At 33.0% G+C, this 15,314-nt stretch overlaps 1 long non-coding RNA gene across 1 annotated transcript; it reads right to left on the bottom strand.

Moving 5' to 3' along the window:
- Positions 1–280: 280 nt before the first annotated feature.
- On the bottom strand, positions 281–4,235 carry LOC149791077 (uncharacterized). Its single transcript, XR_016423655.1, has 4 exons — positions 4,141–4,235; positions 3,388–3,528; positions 1,916–1,973; positions 281–498 (listed from the first exon to the last, which is right to left on the bottom strand). It is a non-coding gene; the product is annotated as an uncharacterized LOC149791077 (long non-coding RNA).
- Positions 4,236–15,314: the final 11,079 nt, after the last annotated feature.

Consider the following 15,314-nt stretch of genomic DNA (forward strand, 5'->3'; position numbering starts at 1 on the left):
ATTATTCTTCTACTGTTACTTCATGCTGTGTCCCTTCGTATCTCTGAATATGTGTGTGTCTAGAGGTAGATATTAGACAAACATAAGATGGAAGATAGGTAGCTATAAATATAGAATAACAGATACATAGATATATAGATAGAAAGATAGAGAGAGATATATAAAAAGACTGATAGATACATACATATATTGATTGACAGACTGATAGATAGATAGATCGATAGTTGCAGTTGCATATAAAATCTGCTTACATTAGACAACCATAAATAAATGAAAGACGTAAGACAGAAAATTTTTTATTATGGTCTTTATAGCAATGTGTTTCTCATATATTATATATCAATAGATATGTTTCTCGGGAGTATTCGTTGTCAAAACAGGGAGTCAATGTTGTCATCAACTTGCACGAAGGTAACATATACCTTCTCTGTCTGCCATATTTTCACTACCAGCAACACCACTTTCCTTCTTTCTCTAGTTCCTTTTTCACAGCTGCGTCTGTGACAGAAAATAAAGTAACATTGATACGGTATCATGGCAATATAGTATCATCACTATGCATGTCTGATATGAATTCGTTGATTTGAAATTTAAACAAGCTCCACGTATAAATTTACATTGACATTATTAACATAGGATATTCTTGTATATAAGTTTGCTGCATAGGAATGAAAATTAAAAAAGATGTGCCTCTTACAATTATAACGGCACTAGCACGCTTTATCCCTCATGTATCAGCTAAATGGTGAAAGCGTACAATATTTGATAGATAACAGTGCATTTGAAATTACGCTGCTAAGCTTGAATTTAGAGACAAGATACATACAGTAAATGCCACGACTCAATTTCGACAAATAATATAGACCCCGACCTTTCCCATAAGGAAGCAGCGACTCAATGCATTTATTAAGGCCGTTCTATACTGACCAGCAATATGAATGTTTAGGCGTTAATAGGGGAAAGATGGACACGTGACTAATATTATGCATGGTTTCGTGCATTTCAATGAATTAATGTACATTTTATGAAAATATAAAGATATTCAAAAATATATTTGTCATAATTGTAAACATATTTTTCATTTGTTCTCTTAGGTAAAATAATAGCTTGAGGGATATAATGTCGGTCTTCCTCGCCTTCATCCAGCTACTTCCAGGCACAATTTAGTACATTTCCTCTGGATAATTACTTTAGCCCCAAAATCAAAACCCATTGTCAAAATAACTCAAACTGAAATTTCTTGGTTTTGTCACCAAGAACGTGTCACTAGATCATTCGCCGTCTTATTTCCCTGATAATTAACTTCTAGCTACTCAGTTTTCTATTTTGCATGTATGTATGTATGTACGCATGAATGAACGTATGTGTGTATGCTTTTATGTATGAATTCATGTATTCATGCATAATTCTGTATGAATGTGTGTATGTATTCATGTATATATGTATACATGCCCGACTGTAGGTTTCCCTGTATAGATGGACGATTGTATGTATATATACATATGTATGCATGTAGGTATGTATTTATGTATATATTTATATGTGTGCATTTACATATATGCAGGTATATATATATATATATATATATATATATATATATATATATATATATATATATATATATATATGTATGTATATATATATATATATATATATATATATATATATATATATATAGAGAGAGAGAGAGAGAGAGAGAGAGAGAGAGAGAGAGAGAGAGATATTGTATTTAATTAGAGAGTTAGGAATGCAAAACGTAAATGTTGTCTAAATTTACGCCATTTTTAATCTCAGTTAATTAACATTTACGATAATTAATTGGATAACTTTATTTTCTGCAGAATTATCATATGCATAAAACATTTTATCATTAGAAGTACGCGGAATATTATAATATATGTATAAATAATCTTACACTCGTCGGCAAACGTCTTTTCAGCTTGTATTTGTCTTCCTTCTGCATAGGGAACTTCCTGTTATTTACAATAGTATGGAAGCTTAATAACAAATCAACGGAAAACACAGGTTCTAAAGCTGAACATATATATATATATATATATATATATATATATATATATATATATATATATATATATATATATATATATATATATATATATATATATATATATCTTCATCAACAACATCAAAAGCAATTATTACTACTGCATCTACTACTGTTCGTCCCCTGAACGCAAAATTAAGATTAGCAACGACACAATGTACAAATTATGTTGTCGGTGCTGATAACACCGTTAGGATCCTAACAGTGATTTACATATTGCTTTGCCATGTGATGACGCAGTAAAACGATTACTTGATATTCTATATTTGTGGAAATCTACATGTTTTCATCTTTTAATGCGACAATCATTCTAGAACGATGATGAAACAATGCGTTCAAACTAATGTGATCGTTATGATTGAAACACATAAAAAGTACATGTGTGCTTTTAATACCTCAATTATTACTACTGCATCTACTACTGTTCGTCCCCTGAACGCAAAATTAAGATTAGCAACGACACAATGTACAAATTATGTTGTCGGTGCTGATAACACCGTTAGGATCCTAACAGTGATTTACATATTGCTTTGCCATGTGATGACGCAGTAAAACGATTACTTGATATTCTATATTTGTGGAAATCTACATGTTTTCATCTTTTAATGCGACAATCATTCTAGAACGATGATGAAACAATGCGTTCAAACCAATGTGATCGTTATGATTGAAACACATAAACAGTACATGTGTGCTTTTAATACCTCAATTATTACTGCTGCATCTACTACTGTTCGTCCCCTGAACGCAAAATTAAGATTAGCAACGACACAATGTACAAATTATGTTGTCGGTGCTGATAACACCGTTAGGATCCTAACAGTGATTTACATATTGCTTTGCCATGTGATGACGCAGTAAAACGATTACTTGATATTCTATATTTGTGGAAATCTACATGTTTTCATCTTTTAATGCGACAATCATTCTAGAACGATGATGAAACAATGCGTTCAAACTAATGTGATCGTTATGATTGAAACACATAAAAAGTACATGTGTGCTTTTAATACCTCAATTATTACTACTGCATCTACTACTGTTCGTCCCCTGAACGCAAAATTAAGATTAGCAACGACACAATGTACAAATTATGTTGTCGGTGCTGATAACACCGTTAGGATCCTAACAGTGATTTACATATTGCTTTGCCATGTGATGACGCAGTAAAACGATTACTTGATATTCTATATTTGTGGAAATCTACATGTTTTCATCTTTTAATGCGACAATCATTCTAGAACGATGATGAAACAATGCGTTCAAACTAATGTGATCGTTATGATTGAAACACATAAAAAGTACATGTGTGCTTTTAATACCTCAATGACTTCCTTCATGAGTTGGTTCATCTCGTCGATCTTCTCTTCGATGTTTTTTTGGACATCTATTGTGCCACACATAACCAATGGCAGCAGGACGACGAAGAGGACAATAGAGACGGACAGAAAGTCACGTGTCATCTACGATGAAAAGATTTAATTATGTCATACATTTCTTAGATAAGCAGGCAACATATGGATGAATAGACAATTAAGAGACTGATCAGTTTATACCTTGAAGAAGTTAAGTTGATTTATTTGAATCAATTTTTGTTCTGTTCCCCACAATACCACGGTTTTATTCCCAATATCAAGAGGGCAATATACAACTCATTATATAATTTGAATTATGTTTGCAATCTGTTAAGCGATGTTACAAATAATTGATCTATTTGCCTTCCACATGTTTCACTTCATTCAAGAAAAACGAAAACGCTAAGGTTAAATTAACAGAACTGTTATCCCACCATATTTTCAAACATAAACAAATGGAGTGACATGATTCAATCGTGCTTCATCCTTAAATTAAAAAAAATACAAATTTTGAAGTATAATAGTTAATGCAGCAATTTGTTCTCAGTTTCTAAAGCAGCAGTGGCGATTTCTAAAACAATTGGATAGTAAGGAAATAATAATTTTTCCTACCTTAAATATTCTCAGCATGTTTTTTTTTATGTTTCCTAATTTCATTTATCAGATTATTAAATCGGTTGAAGGGATAGTCAGATTAGACAAAAAGTTGATTTGTCTCACCTTAAAAACGATTACGTTTGCAGTTTCACGGAACAGACTATCTCTTCTAAGCAACAGACAGCTTTGTGCCAATTGGTCTGAATTAGACTTATATAGAGGTTTTACTTCCTTACTGGGAGTGTATATACTTTTCTGACCAGTAATATACTTGGAGACCACACCCAGGTAGAAATCAAAGTATAGATTTATAGCCAATAGTTTTCCTTGAGGATAGGTAAACATGAATACAAATTTCGAACACACAGCTTTATTGTCTAAACAATGTCATGGTGTATACTAACCAAACACAATTATGTCTTATTGTTTGATAAAAATAACAAGAAACATAACATACCTCTACAGAAATGTAATGCGACTAATAGCAGTTTGTAAATAAGACTTCCGAAATGAACTGAAACTATTACGAACTTGTGTTTTCCTGGTTTTTTAATGACTGTATGGTCTAAAACTAATATAAAAGTCAGAAAACCAACAAGTCTTATAAATTGTTATTTTTCTTTACCTAGAAAAATGTAAAAACGTAAATGGACTGTAGAGTAATTAAATCCCAAATAATTCAAAATGTTAGGTCACCAGTTATAATAAATAAATTGCTAGACAAATTTCAGTGGTGTTTTTATTAAAGGCTCTGTAAGGGTTGATGTGCATGACTCTTGAATAAAGTATGAAACCAGTGACTGAAAGCATGCTGTGCTAACAGTTGCATATTAACATATTGACATAAAAACATACTACACAGCGCTGTTAGTTAGGCACTGACGCCCAAAACATAAATATCAGCGTCAAGGTCTTAAATGTAGGACTATGAAAAAACCAAAACTGTCGAGAATTGGTTGAACTGCACATCATATATAAGGTTTATTAAAATGCATGTAAACAACATTAGACCAGTTTTTCTTTGAATAACATGTTCATATACAGAACCTGTATGATGTTCATGAGTAACATTTTATTGTTTAAAAATCACCATTTCAAGTTTGTAAGCAACAGAACAATTCTTAGTCAGAATGATGTGCCTCTCCAGGGAACACATTAAAGGCTTTCAGGAATGCGACCTTCTGCATCAAATGCACATGAAATTCTCCGAGGACGCACCTTTTCTCTGTGTAATGCATCTTCAATATGTGCCTCGGTTTACACCGTAATACTTACCTTTTTATAATTTGTGTTAGTCATGGCCGATCTGCAGAATAGCTAATGATTTGACTTAGGTAACCATGCGTGAAATCATTTTCATTAATCAACAGCTAATCCTTCTCTGACGTGATGACTTCAAAGAAATTGATGTTCTATTGAATGTGTATTTACATGTAAGCACCTGCGATGGTTTGGCACATGCAAGAAGCCCCTTGTTATTTAAATCGTGTTTAAATTGGTATTGACGCATACATAAATCATCAAAGTGATCAAGGCTTTCTCTGAGTTTGAGTTGGACAGTAGTGCCCAATCATTAATATGTGACAATAATAATTATAATAATAACTGCTAATTCAGTGATTTGATTAGGGCGCTACAGTATCCGTAGGCACCTTTTAAAGACTGCGGAAAAGTACTTTGACTCATAAAAAACAAAATATTTTTTCATATTTCGGAAAATGAACTTACAATGAAAACGACACAAATGTTAATAACAGGCATTAAATATACACAGGTTAGAGCACATGTGAAAACAACAGTGAGAACTCGACTGGAAAATTGAATGCAGACCCTGTCTCAAGTATAGTAAAATATGCTGATGATACACTCTAATAGTGAAATTGTGAAAAGCTGTCAAAAGGGTTTTTGTAATTTTGAAAGTTGACAGCCATATCATCTAAATGGAGGAGTTAGATTTATTTATTTTCCACAACCTAGCTGAAACTTGGATGGATTATAAGTTTAAAAAACGTTTAGAAAGAGAGAGGTCGTGTTCAATTAGTAATGCTTTGTAACAGTAGTTTTATACACTGCAATCTCTCCGCAGTATCATTACATATATCAACACCTTTTTTGCAACATGTACTGCATTCTTCAATATTATAAGTGCCCGCAGTTTCTTTTATCTATCGATCCTTTATTTCAAACGATATACTGTCAGAGTGCATCATTTCCATCTTCTAATCAATGTTAAGGTCTGGCGCAGACATGATAATGTGATGTTTAATATTTATAGCAAGTTTGACAATAGAAAATAAACATTGATATTTTAACTTGTCAGTTATATTTCAGTTTTAATTTTTTTAAGTATACAGATGTTCTGACTATAATGTCCTAACCTAGCCATGGGCAGATTGTGATTTCCAAGTGCCGAGATTACTGACTTTAACCAGTCAGTTTATCAAATTAATAATATAACTCTTAAGATTTCTTTCAAAGCTGTGTTTGCAAATAAAAGACACTCTACTATAATGAATAGCCACTTGGAAGTCTAAAGTCCACAACTAGTATGTATAATCTATTGTTTATATGAGTTTTATATGACAATGATGCATACTTGCTGTTTGGCAAATAATGAAATGGATAAAAACAAATCTTTGCGAAGTTGGCATGTCGCTGATTCCAGGTGTAAATTTGATGACCTGGAAGTAGAATCAGACATGTGAGTGGACAACACTAACCAGAAAAAAGAGTGGATTTCTTTATTTTGGACTATATAATGAGAGACCCAGTTTTAACTGGTTTCTTGCTGGATGGATACTTAAAGTTGAATGATTAATTGATCTTTAAATGAAAATGTAGATACAGAAAAATGTCATGACATATTGAAGCATGATTTAAATTAAGTTCAAATGGTTTTGTTCTTGACTGTTTATGTTAAGTTTAAGTTTTTTTCTACCTAAACGTCGTTATCTAGACATTTCCGAAATCATTATCTACATGTCCTTTTATCTGTCCTGTTTTATACATGTGTATATTTGTGTTTGCTCTTCTAACTAAATATCGATTCCCTTCTGATTTTTTTCCTCATTTCCATATTTATCTGCATGAACTTTTTTGGATAACTCTACTCATTGACATATGGTTTTTAGGTGCAATCAAAGATAAAATGTAAACAAAAGTTCTACGTTTGTAGGGGAGTGGCATGCAATAGTCAAGGATTGGGGGGTTGTAGGAGGTTGAAATGGGTCTTTGTTCCAATGAAAAATGATGATAAATGCAGAGTTCACAGTTTTAACAATATATCCACGAACCCACTTTGTCTAATTTATTATTAGATCATATACCCTAAAAATATTATGTGTGGTTTCATCCTGGAAGAATTACAACAAAGTGTGGTTCACATACTGTTCTGCATGGATTGAATCCACAGGCTCCTTCTCCTGCAAATATATGATTGTTATAATGTATTTTTTTATAAACGTGTAATACATAATTATATCTACATTTTAGTTTTAACTTTATATTTTTGCTAGCTATGATTTTTTCCTTATATTTCTTCGGCTTAGAGTCAGCCTAAAAATAAACAAGATGAAAAGAATGCGTGTTCGCCACAGGTACATAACTTTATATCATTGAGTGTTGCTGTATGGTGCTCTTCAAATGTAAGGGTGTGATATTTGCAGTTTGGAATCCAAGTAAATGACCACTTTATGAAGTAAAGGCATTTTTATTTTAATGTATTTTGTATTATCATTATGGCAAGAAATGCTGAAGTAAAAAGTCATGATCAATTAATTAGAAAAGACTGGCATATCATACAATAGGGAATCTATGTTACAACTCTTCAGTTTCAGAATTTAAGTTCAAGTAAGCATCACCATCTGTGAGTTTAACTGAGTAAAGTTGGCATTTCCCAGTTATGTAGTTGGCTGTAAAGCGTGTAAGGTTTGCTTATTACTGTCAGGTTTTGCATCGATCACAGAAGCTAGATGATGACAATAATATCTACATACAATTATATGAAAAATATATTTACATTTGAATGAGTGATAAGAGAGATTTTGCGCTAACCGGTAAATGTTGGTTGAGTTTAATAGATTGGACAGCACCTGCAACAATGCAACGTGGAAGTTTAGTCAAATTGAAAGAGTATGTGCATATGAAAATAATCATGCCATGTAGTTATTAAACGCTTGGGTAATTTATGGGTTCAAGCCATTTTAGGTATTATATATTTGCTTAATTTTTCTTCATTTTTGTTGAAATCCAGTACATTAGTTCTAAATTTGATTGCACCAAGACAACGTTGCTTATGGTGGGCATTTATTCGGATGCTGCATGTAAAACAAATCATAATAGGTTATGTCGTATTTTTGGAAATAGTTGCATTTGAATTTAATGACTGGAATTTTTTGTGCTAGTGTTCTTTCAAGAATAAGCCAAATCATACATGTTTTCATTGATATCCTATGCACACGCCAACAATCTGAACTTAAAAAAACATTTTATTTTCTGTTTAGGCTTTAATGCTGTTTTCTGTTTGAATACAACTAACATTCTTCCCTGTTTAGCAAATCTCGAGGACAAATCAAACTAACAATATTAATGATTTTCTTTTGGGCTGCAGTATGATGGAAACAACAGTTACTTGGCTCAATTACTGGTAGTGTAGTAATACCCTTATGGTCTCTGATAAGAAATACAAAGCCATGACCCCAGGGTTTTCGCTGATGAACACATTCTTAGTACATGACTCATTTTGCCTCGACAGCCTCTGCTCAGGATTTTGGAGACGAACAATCTCTGGGTTTTTTTGTGCTAAATTTCTAGCTATTTGAGTGCCAAAAGGGATTATTGTTTTTAGCTGTACTGGTCATATTGTAGATCTCATGGGATAGCCTGTTCATCATCTGTCTGTCTGCTGGCACAAGTTATAACTACTTCTCCTAACTACTTGGAAGATTACCATGAAACGTTACACACACATTTACCCCTAGGTTCAGTTGGTCCTAAATGAAAATGGTACTGATGGGATGTCCAATATGACAACCACATCAATTATCTTGAAAACAGTATTAATGTTACTTCTAGATGAATGTACATAATCAGTATGGGATTTCATGGAAAGGCTTTGTATAATGTCTAGTTGGTCTTAGCTGAAAATGGTGCAAATATGACATCCAGTATGACCATAACATCACTTATTTTGAGAATATTGTTATTGCTGCTTCACCTGAACGGAAAGTCATTTGGACATGGGGTTTCACCAGAAGAATTCGTATGATGTCTAGCTGGTCAAGAATGAAAATGTGCAGATTTGACCTCAAATATGGCTGCCATGGTGGCCATCTTGAAATCTAATTATCGCTACTATTGGATGGAAGACTATATCAACATGGGGTTTTCACTAATAAACTTGTTATGATATCTAGCTGGTCCTAAATGAAAATAGTGCTGCTATTACTTCCAATATGACCACTGTGACAGCAAATTTGAAACTCTTGTTATCGCACAAGAGTATCATAGATGGTTCCAGCACAGTTAAATGGAAAAAAATTGATTTGTCTTGGATTGCTGGAAATTATTTTTTGTCAGTAGAGTGTCAGTCTCTGTGATGACTCTTGATGAGTTTGGAATCACTTTTCTCCCATTTTGAAACCTAGCGTATATGATCAATCAGTGACATAGCTTATATGACAAATGAAGCAGGTATATGTGTTAAGACTAAACAAATTGTTTTGACTATATTTTCACTTTTAAACCTGTTGCTGCTAAAGTTTAAGAAAGGGTGAATCTTGAGGTAAACATTTGTTACACTTCCATAGTTGCTTATTGCTATATTTTCACTGTAGTTGCTTGGAAATATTTTACAGACATGTGACCTTCAGCTCAGAGTATATATTTTATGGGCTGTCATTTTCCTTGAATATGTAGTTTGCCTGCATTCCATTTTGTTATTAAGTTCCACAGCTCTATCACTGAAGTGCTTGAGAATGCTCTTTGGCATAAAATTCAGCATCTGTAGGACGAGTGCGTTCAAGTTATACCCCAGTTCTATTCACTTATTAGACCTTTTAGCTATAACACTGAAGTGCTTAAGAAGGATGTATGGCACTAGACTTTAGCATATGAGTAGTGAACAAGGTCAAGGTTGTGACTGATGCTATGATGAAATGTTGACTAGTAAAATACAATAATGCTTCGGTGATATATGATCCATCTGAATAACAGATGAGATGGTCCTAATATAAATGATTTGGTTGACTTTGGTATTTTACAGCACAGAAATATTAATATATTAGATAATAAAACACAGTTACATAATTGACTTTAAATTACATTCGGATGCATTCGTCATTACACCTTCAAATTAAATGTCGTCATGCCGTCGTTTTACTGTGTTATAAGGTGTTATTAAACAGGTGTAATATTGGAAAATATCATATGGGTATAATACTATCAAGCGGAGCCACCGTGGCTCAGTGGTTAGCGTCTCAGACCTGTGACCGAACGGATACAGGTTCAAGCCCTGCCATCGGATCAAATCCTCGACCTTATTGGAGAATAATGAGATAGCAAATACATTCTACAAAAACACTGAACCTAATACATCCACTGAAACGTACGAACCGATCCTCTAACTCTGCAACAAATGATCAGGAAAAGTGCGAGCTGCTGAACTCGTAATTTTGCTATGTTACGCCTTTAAAAAATATTATAAACAGTTACCGCATTTTGAAGTTAGAGATCAAATTTTTATTTCTGTCATCATTATACATAAACAATAAATCATAGATGTAATAACTTCTCTTGACCTAAAGAAAACCACTGGAACCGATCAAATAAGTTATAAACTTGTAAAAATATAGTTGAAGAAATGTATGTTCAATTGCAAATATTTTAAAAAAAATCACTCGAAGCCAGCGTGTTCCCAACACAATGGAAGCTAGCACGTGACATGCCGATGTATAAGTAAGGAGACCAAACACTATCGTCTAATTTAAGACATTGTTGACTTCGGCTAAATCATATACACTATTCATGCGTCCAACCTTATGGAGTCTTGGATACTTGCTCTATTCAAGATCCGCAAAGATGAGAATAAAGAGAAGAAGAAAAAATATGACGGAATCTGCATGGATCGTTACAGATCTATACCCATTAATTCTTCTCGTCTCTTTATGCGGAAACTGATTGGTTTTCACAACGATGGGAAAAGAAGATATGCATAATCAATTCGATTATAAATACTCATGTACGTAACTATTTAAGCGACCTTCTGCCACAAAGGAGATATGAGGCATCTAATTATCGTCTACTTTACTCAAAGTATGACACCAATCTCTACCAGATTTTATATTTTCAGACGATCTTTTAACCATATACAATTTGTCATTGGAACTCTCTTCCTGACGATATCCTAAATCCTCCAAATCTTTCTATTGTTACGAAACGTTGCTCTAATTCAACTAACGGGTCATCACACTATAATGCTACTGGCAAACGTCATCTTAATATCCTGCATTCTAAACGTACAGATGTATGTAGTCCCCTGCAATCCGACCTTTACGCGGTGAATTTAGTTAACTCTTACACGCATGCACATGACTATTATAACGAAGCTGTCGAACACTTTGTTTGTCTATTGCCCCTTATTTAATACCCAAAGATCCCAGCTATTTCGCTCTATCTTTTAGTACACCCCTAGTCTAAGTCTGGATTTATTATTGGAATGTGACGTCGATATAAGTAAAGAAACAAACTATGTAATATTTCCAAATGTTCATAAATATATTCTCGGAATTTAACATTTCTAGTGCTTACAATTATGTTCTAAGTAACGAATATATAAAATAAGGGACTATAATCAGTGCAATGTACTCTCTCTCTCTCTCTCGATGTACATATGTATATGTATCTTCTGTTTGTCCTTTGAAATGTTACATGCCTTTTAGTAGATGAAATATTTAACCTTGCTTTTTCATATACACTCGAATCTTTGTTAAACGAATGGTATCTTTGGACCATTTTTGTATCTTTTGAGAACAAATCTAGATGAGTTTGACAACTCGTGTCCAATGCCATATTATTCAATTAAATGACGATTACAATAAGTTAATGCAAAAGTGTTCGTGACCTACAACATGTTGTCCGTTGTTACGGGGCATAACATTTATAAAACAATAACGAATATTACTTTTTGTTCTATCAAAGCAGTGGAACCATAATGAGTTGATAAAACAAGTATATCGGTTCTGCTTTTTTGCAAACCATTGATAATAAAATCAGCGTCCACCCTAGAAAAAGATTTTACAAGGTGGAAATCACTGACTGTCAGCATCCATGGAATGACAACCAGCATGACAACTCTTACAAGTATAGGTCGCGCATCAGTAAATAATCTTGAGTAGCCACTGCAGCTGAAATATATGCAGTCCATTCATCGAATACATCATATTCGTTCACTGTATAATACGCAATTTACTTATCACAGTATAAATCGGGAAAGTTTATAACTGGATATGCATATTTATTTCTATTTTGAACTCTACTGTCATAAAGGTACCTCTGAGAAGGCTAGTGTGTATACGTCATGATGAAAGCTTATGCCGTCATCAGTTTTCTTTCTTTGGTCTTTATAAAAATAATTATCAAAAAAACCCACAAAATAATCAGATTTTCCTTCAACTGTTGTTAAATTTCATATTTTCTTGAATCAAAAATTAAAATGTATCTGTAAAGTAAGCATTAAAAATACGATACTTTAAACATGAAATATGGGTCTCGGTCTGAAGAATTTATATATTCTTAGTTACTTCTCAGATATTTTTAATTATTCCTAAGTGAGTGAAAGAGAAACTAGTTTTACAATGTAAACGTGCGAGTTTCTTTTTCATAATAAATAAAAGTATCAGCTAGAATTATTTCTTTAAATTTTAAATAAGTATTAGAAATTATTAAACTAAAGGAGATATGACATACATGCAAATGATGCACATCGGCTATTAATTGGGACTAATTTCTTTCATATTATGGCTTGAGGGAGACTGAAGTTCAATTGATTATTGCGATCGACTAGTAATTTATTTTGTCTGAATTATTTTCATGGCAACGAAAATAATCTTAATAGTTGGTTTACGTCATTAGATCACAGGTGGCATATGTACATGTAAGTCTGACCCAAAGCTAGGGTAAATTAATGAAATGAGAGGAAGGAAAACTTTAGGACTTTATCTATCTGATACCATTTTTAAGGAACGAAACAAAAGACAAGATCATTTTATATAAAGGTTCATTTCCATATTTTAACATGTATAGTGTCAAGCTTGCGTCCACCACATTTGTATTAACCTTATTTTTCTAAGCATGTATGTATATATGTAGTGTTTAAAGGTACATCATCACTATCTAGACTATAAGCAAAGATCTGAAGTTATGCTCCAGAACTGTAAAAGTGATTTTATGCTCCAAATTTCTGGGATTTTTTTTTTTGAGTTTAAAGTTTTAACCCCATAATGTATTTTAACAAACGTAGTGTCAAGCTTGCAACTGCCACATTTGTGTTAAATGCCTTATTTGTCTGTGTATATATGCATGCATGAATAGGGTTTAAAGGCACATTCGTGTTAAGGTGTCTTTAAACCCTATACATGCATGCATACATACACAGACAAATAGGGTATTTAATAAAATCAACTTTGCAGTTTTGGAAGATAAATTTTAATCTGCACTTATATCAGATATTGTGTTAATCCTTGCTATAAGAGCAAATTAAACGTTCTGTTCTAATGCTGGAGAGGCAATGTTATTATCCAATTTGTTTTGTGACATAATGCAGCTGAAATGTCTTTTTTCACCACTCTCAATTACACTTTTAGCATAAATCATGTAATAAAAACAATAATTAAAGTTTTGTTTTGATGAAAGTGTGTGAACCAGTAAATCTGTCATAGCAACCAATATGAAGTTTCACTGAATACGTGGTTTACTGGCTCATAGGTATAGGTTATTAACTGTGTATTAAAACATATTGATTCCAAGGTCATTTGGCACAGGATGCCTGAGCTTGCGAGGGCATTCTGTACTACATCATTGATGGTCAATATTGATCAGTACTCTGTCTTTTTTATAATATACTTAAAATCAAGTGTATTTACCGAGTGTTAAAATATATTTGGCCCTCGTTCATTTTAGCACGTGCATCATGCGTCACATGACCTCTGGTCTAATATTTTTCAATACACAGTCGGTAGCACAGACATACTTTCCTCAACAAAAGTCTGCAATACTGTACAGAATCAAAGTGATTGGACAGAGGGATAAGGGCAACACTTTGTGCCTCACTACATTCTTAAGTAGTGCAAAAAAAGGGTATTTAACATTGTTCACCACGTACAAATTGCTTTCATTGCCCAGTGGTTGGGTGGGAATATGGAGGAGGGGAATAGAGGAGGGTAGAAAGAACTAATATATCATGCAAATCACAGTAATTTGCTGTCTGGCAAAGCTTCTGAAGTGCAGCTGAATTTGGTTCTCATCTTTAAAATAATATTTTTGCACAATGAGTGAATATGACCTTTTTTATGGCTAGAAATCTGAACTGGAATATCATGTATCCTTACAGTGAAACTAATATTCTGATATTTTATATTGTCTTGTTTGTGCAGCAACACAATATATCAAAGAAAACTGACTTCATTTGTATCGAATATTATTGTAAACACTCTATCTAACAGGATGCTTTTCACTTTAGTTCAGCATTTGTCATCCAAAATATAGTTATCTGCGTGGTTGTGACTCTTTTGAGTTGCTGTGGTTTACATGTAGGTTACCCTCAATGTGCACATGAGGTTTGTAAATAATGTTATGTGCTTCATTTGATATCCAGGTCATGGAGATTCTATTGTTAAATGAAAACTTTTGCTCATTTTAACAAATATTGTCCGAGTATTTATAATGATAAGTAATACAGACAAAATAAAAGTTTGGCTTATCACTACCAAACCTAGGCGATCAAGACTAAAGTATAGCTATTTGAATCATTTGTATGCTAATACCAGTTTATACATGGAGAAAAATGATGAGATTCTTGGTTAGTCTGATAAATGAGCCCCCAAACCTTACTGATTATGTTGGACGGTTTAAGTAACATTCATTAAATCATGCGTTTAGTGCAGACAACTCTATCCACAATGCATCAGTATACTTTTAGACTCCTGTATTTGATAACAGCCGTATATAGTCACAAGAATTAAACTAACCACAGGAGGGAAGGGTTATGTTATTCCACGTGGATTTACAACTTGTTAAACATC

This window comes from Sinohyriopsis cumingii, chromosome 10 (genome assembly GCF_028554795.1).
Source record: "Sinohyriopsis cumingii isolate HCF-2022 chromosome 10, ASM2855479v2, whole genome shotgun sequence".
Classification (NCBI taxonomy): Eukaryota; Metazoa; Mollusca; class Bivalvia; order Unionida; family Unionidae; genus Sinohyriopsis; species Sinohyriopsis cumingii.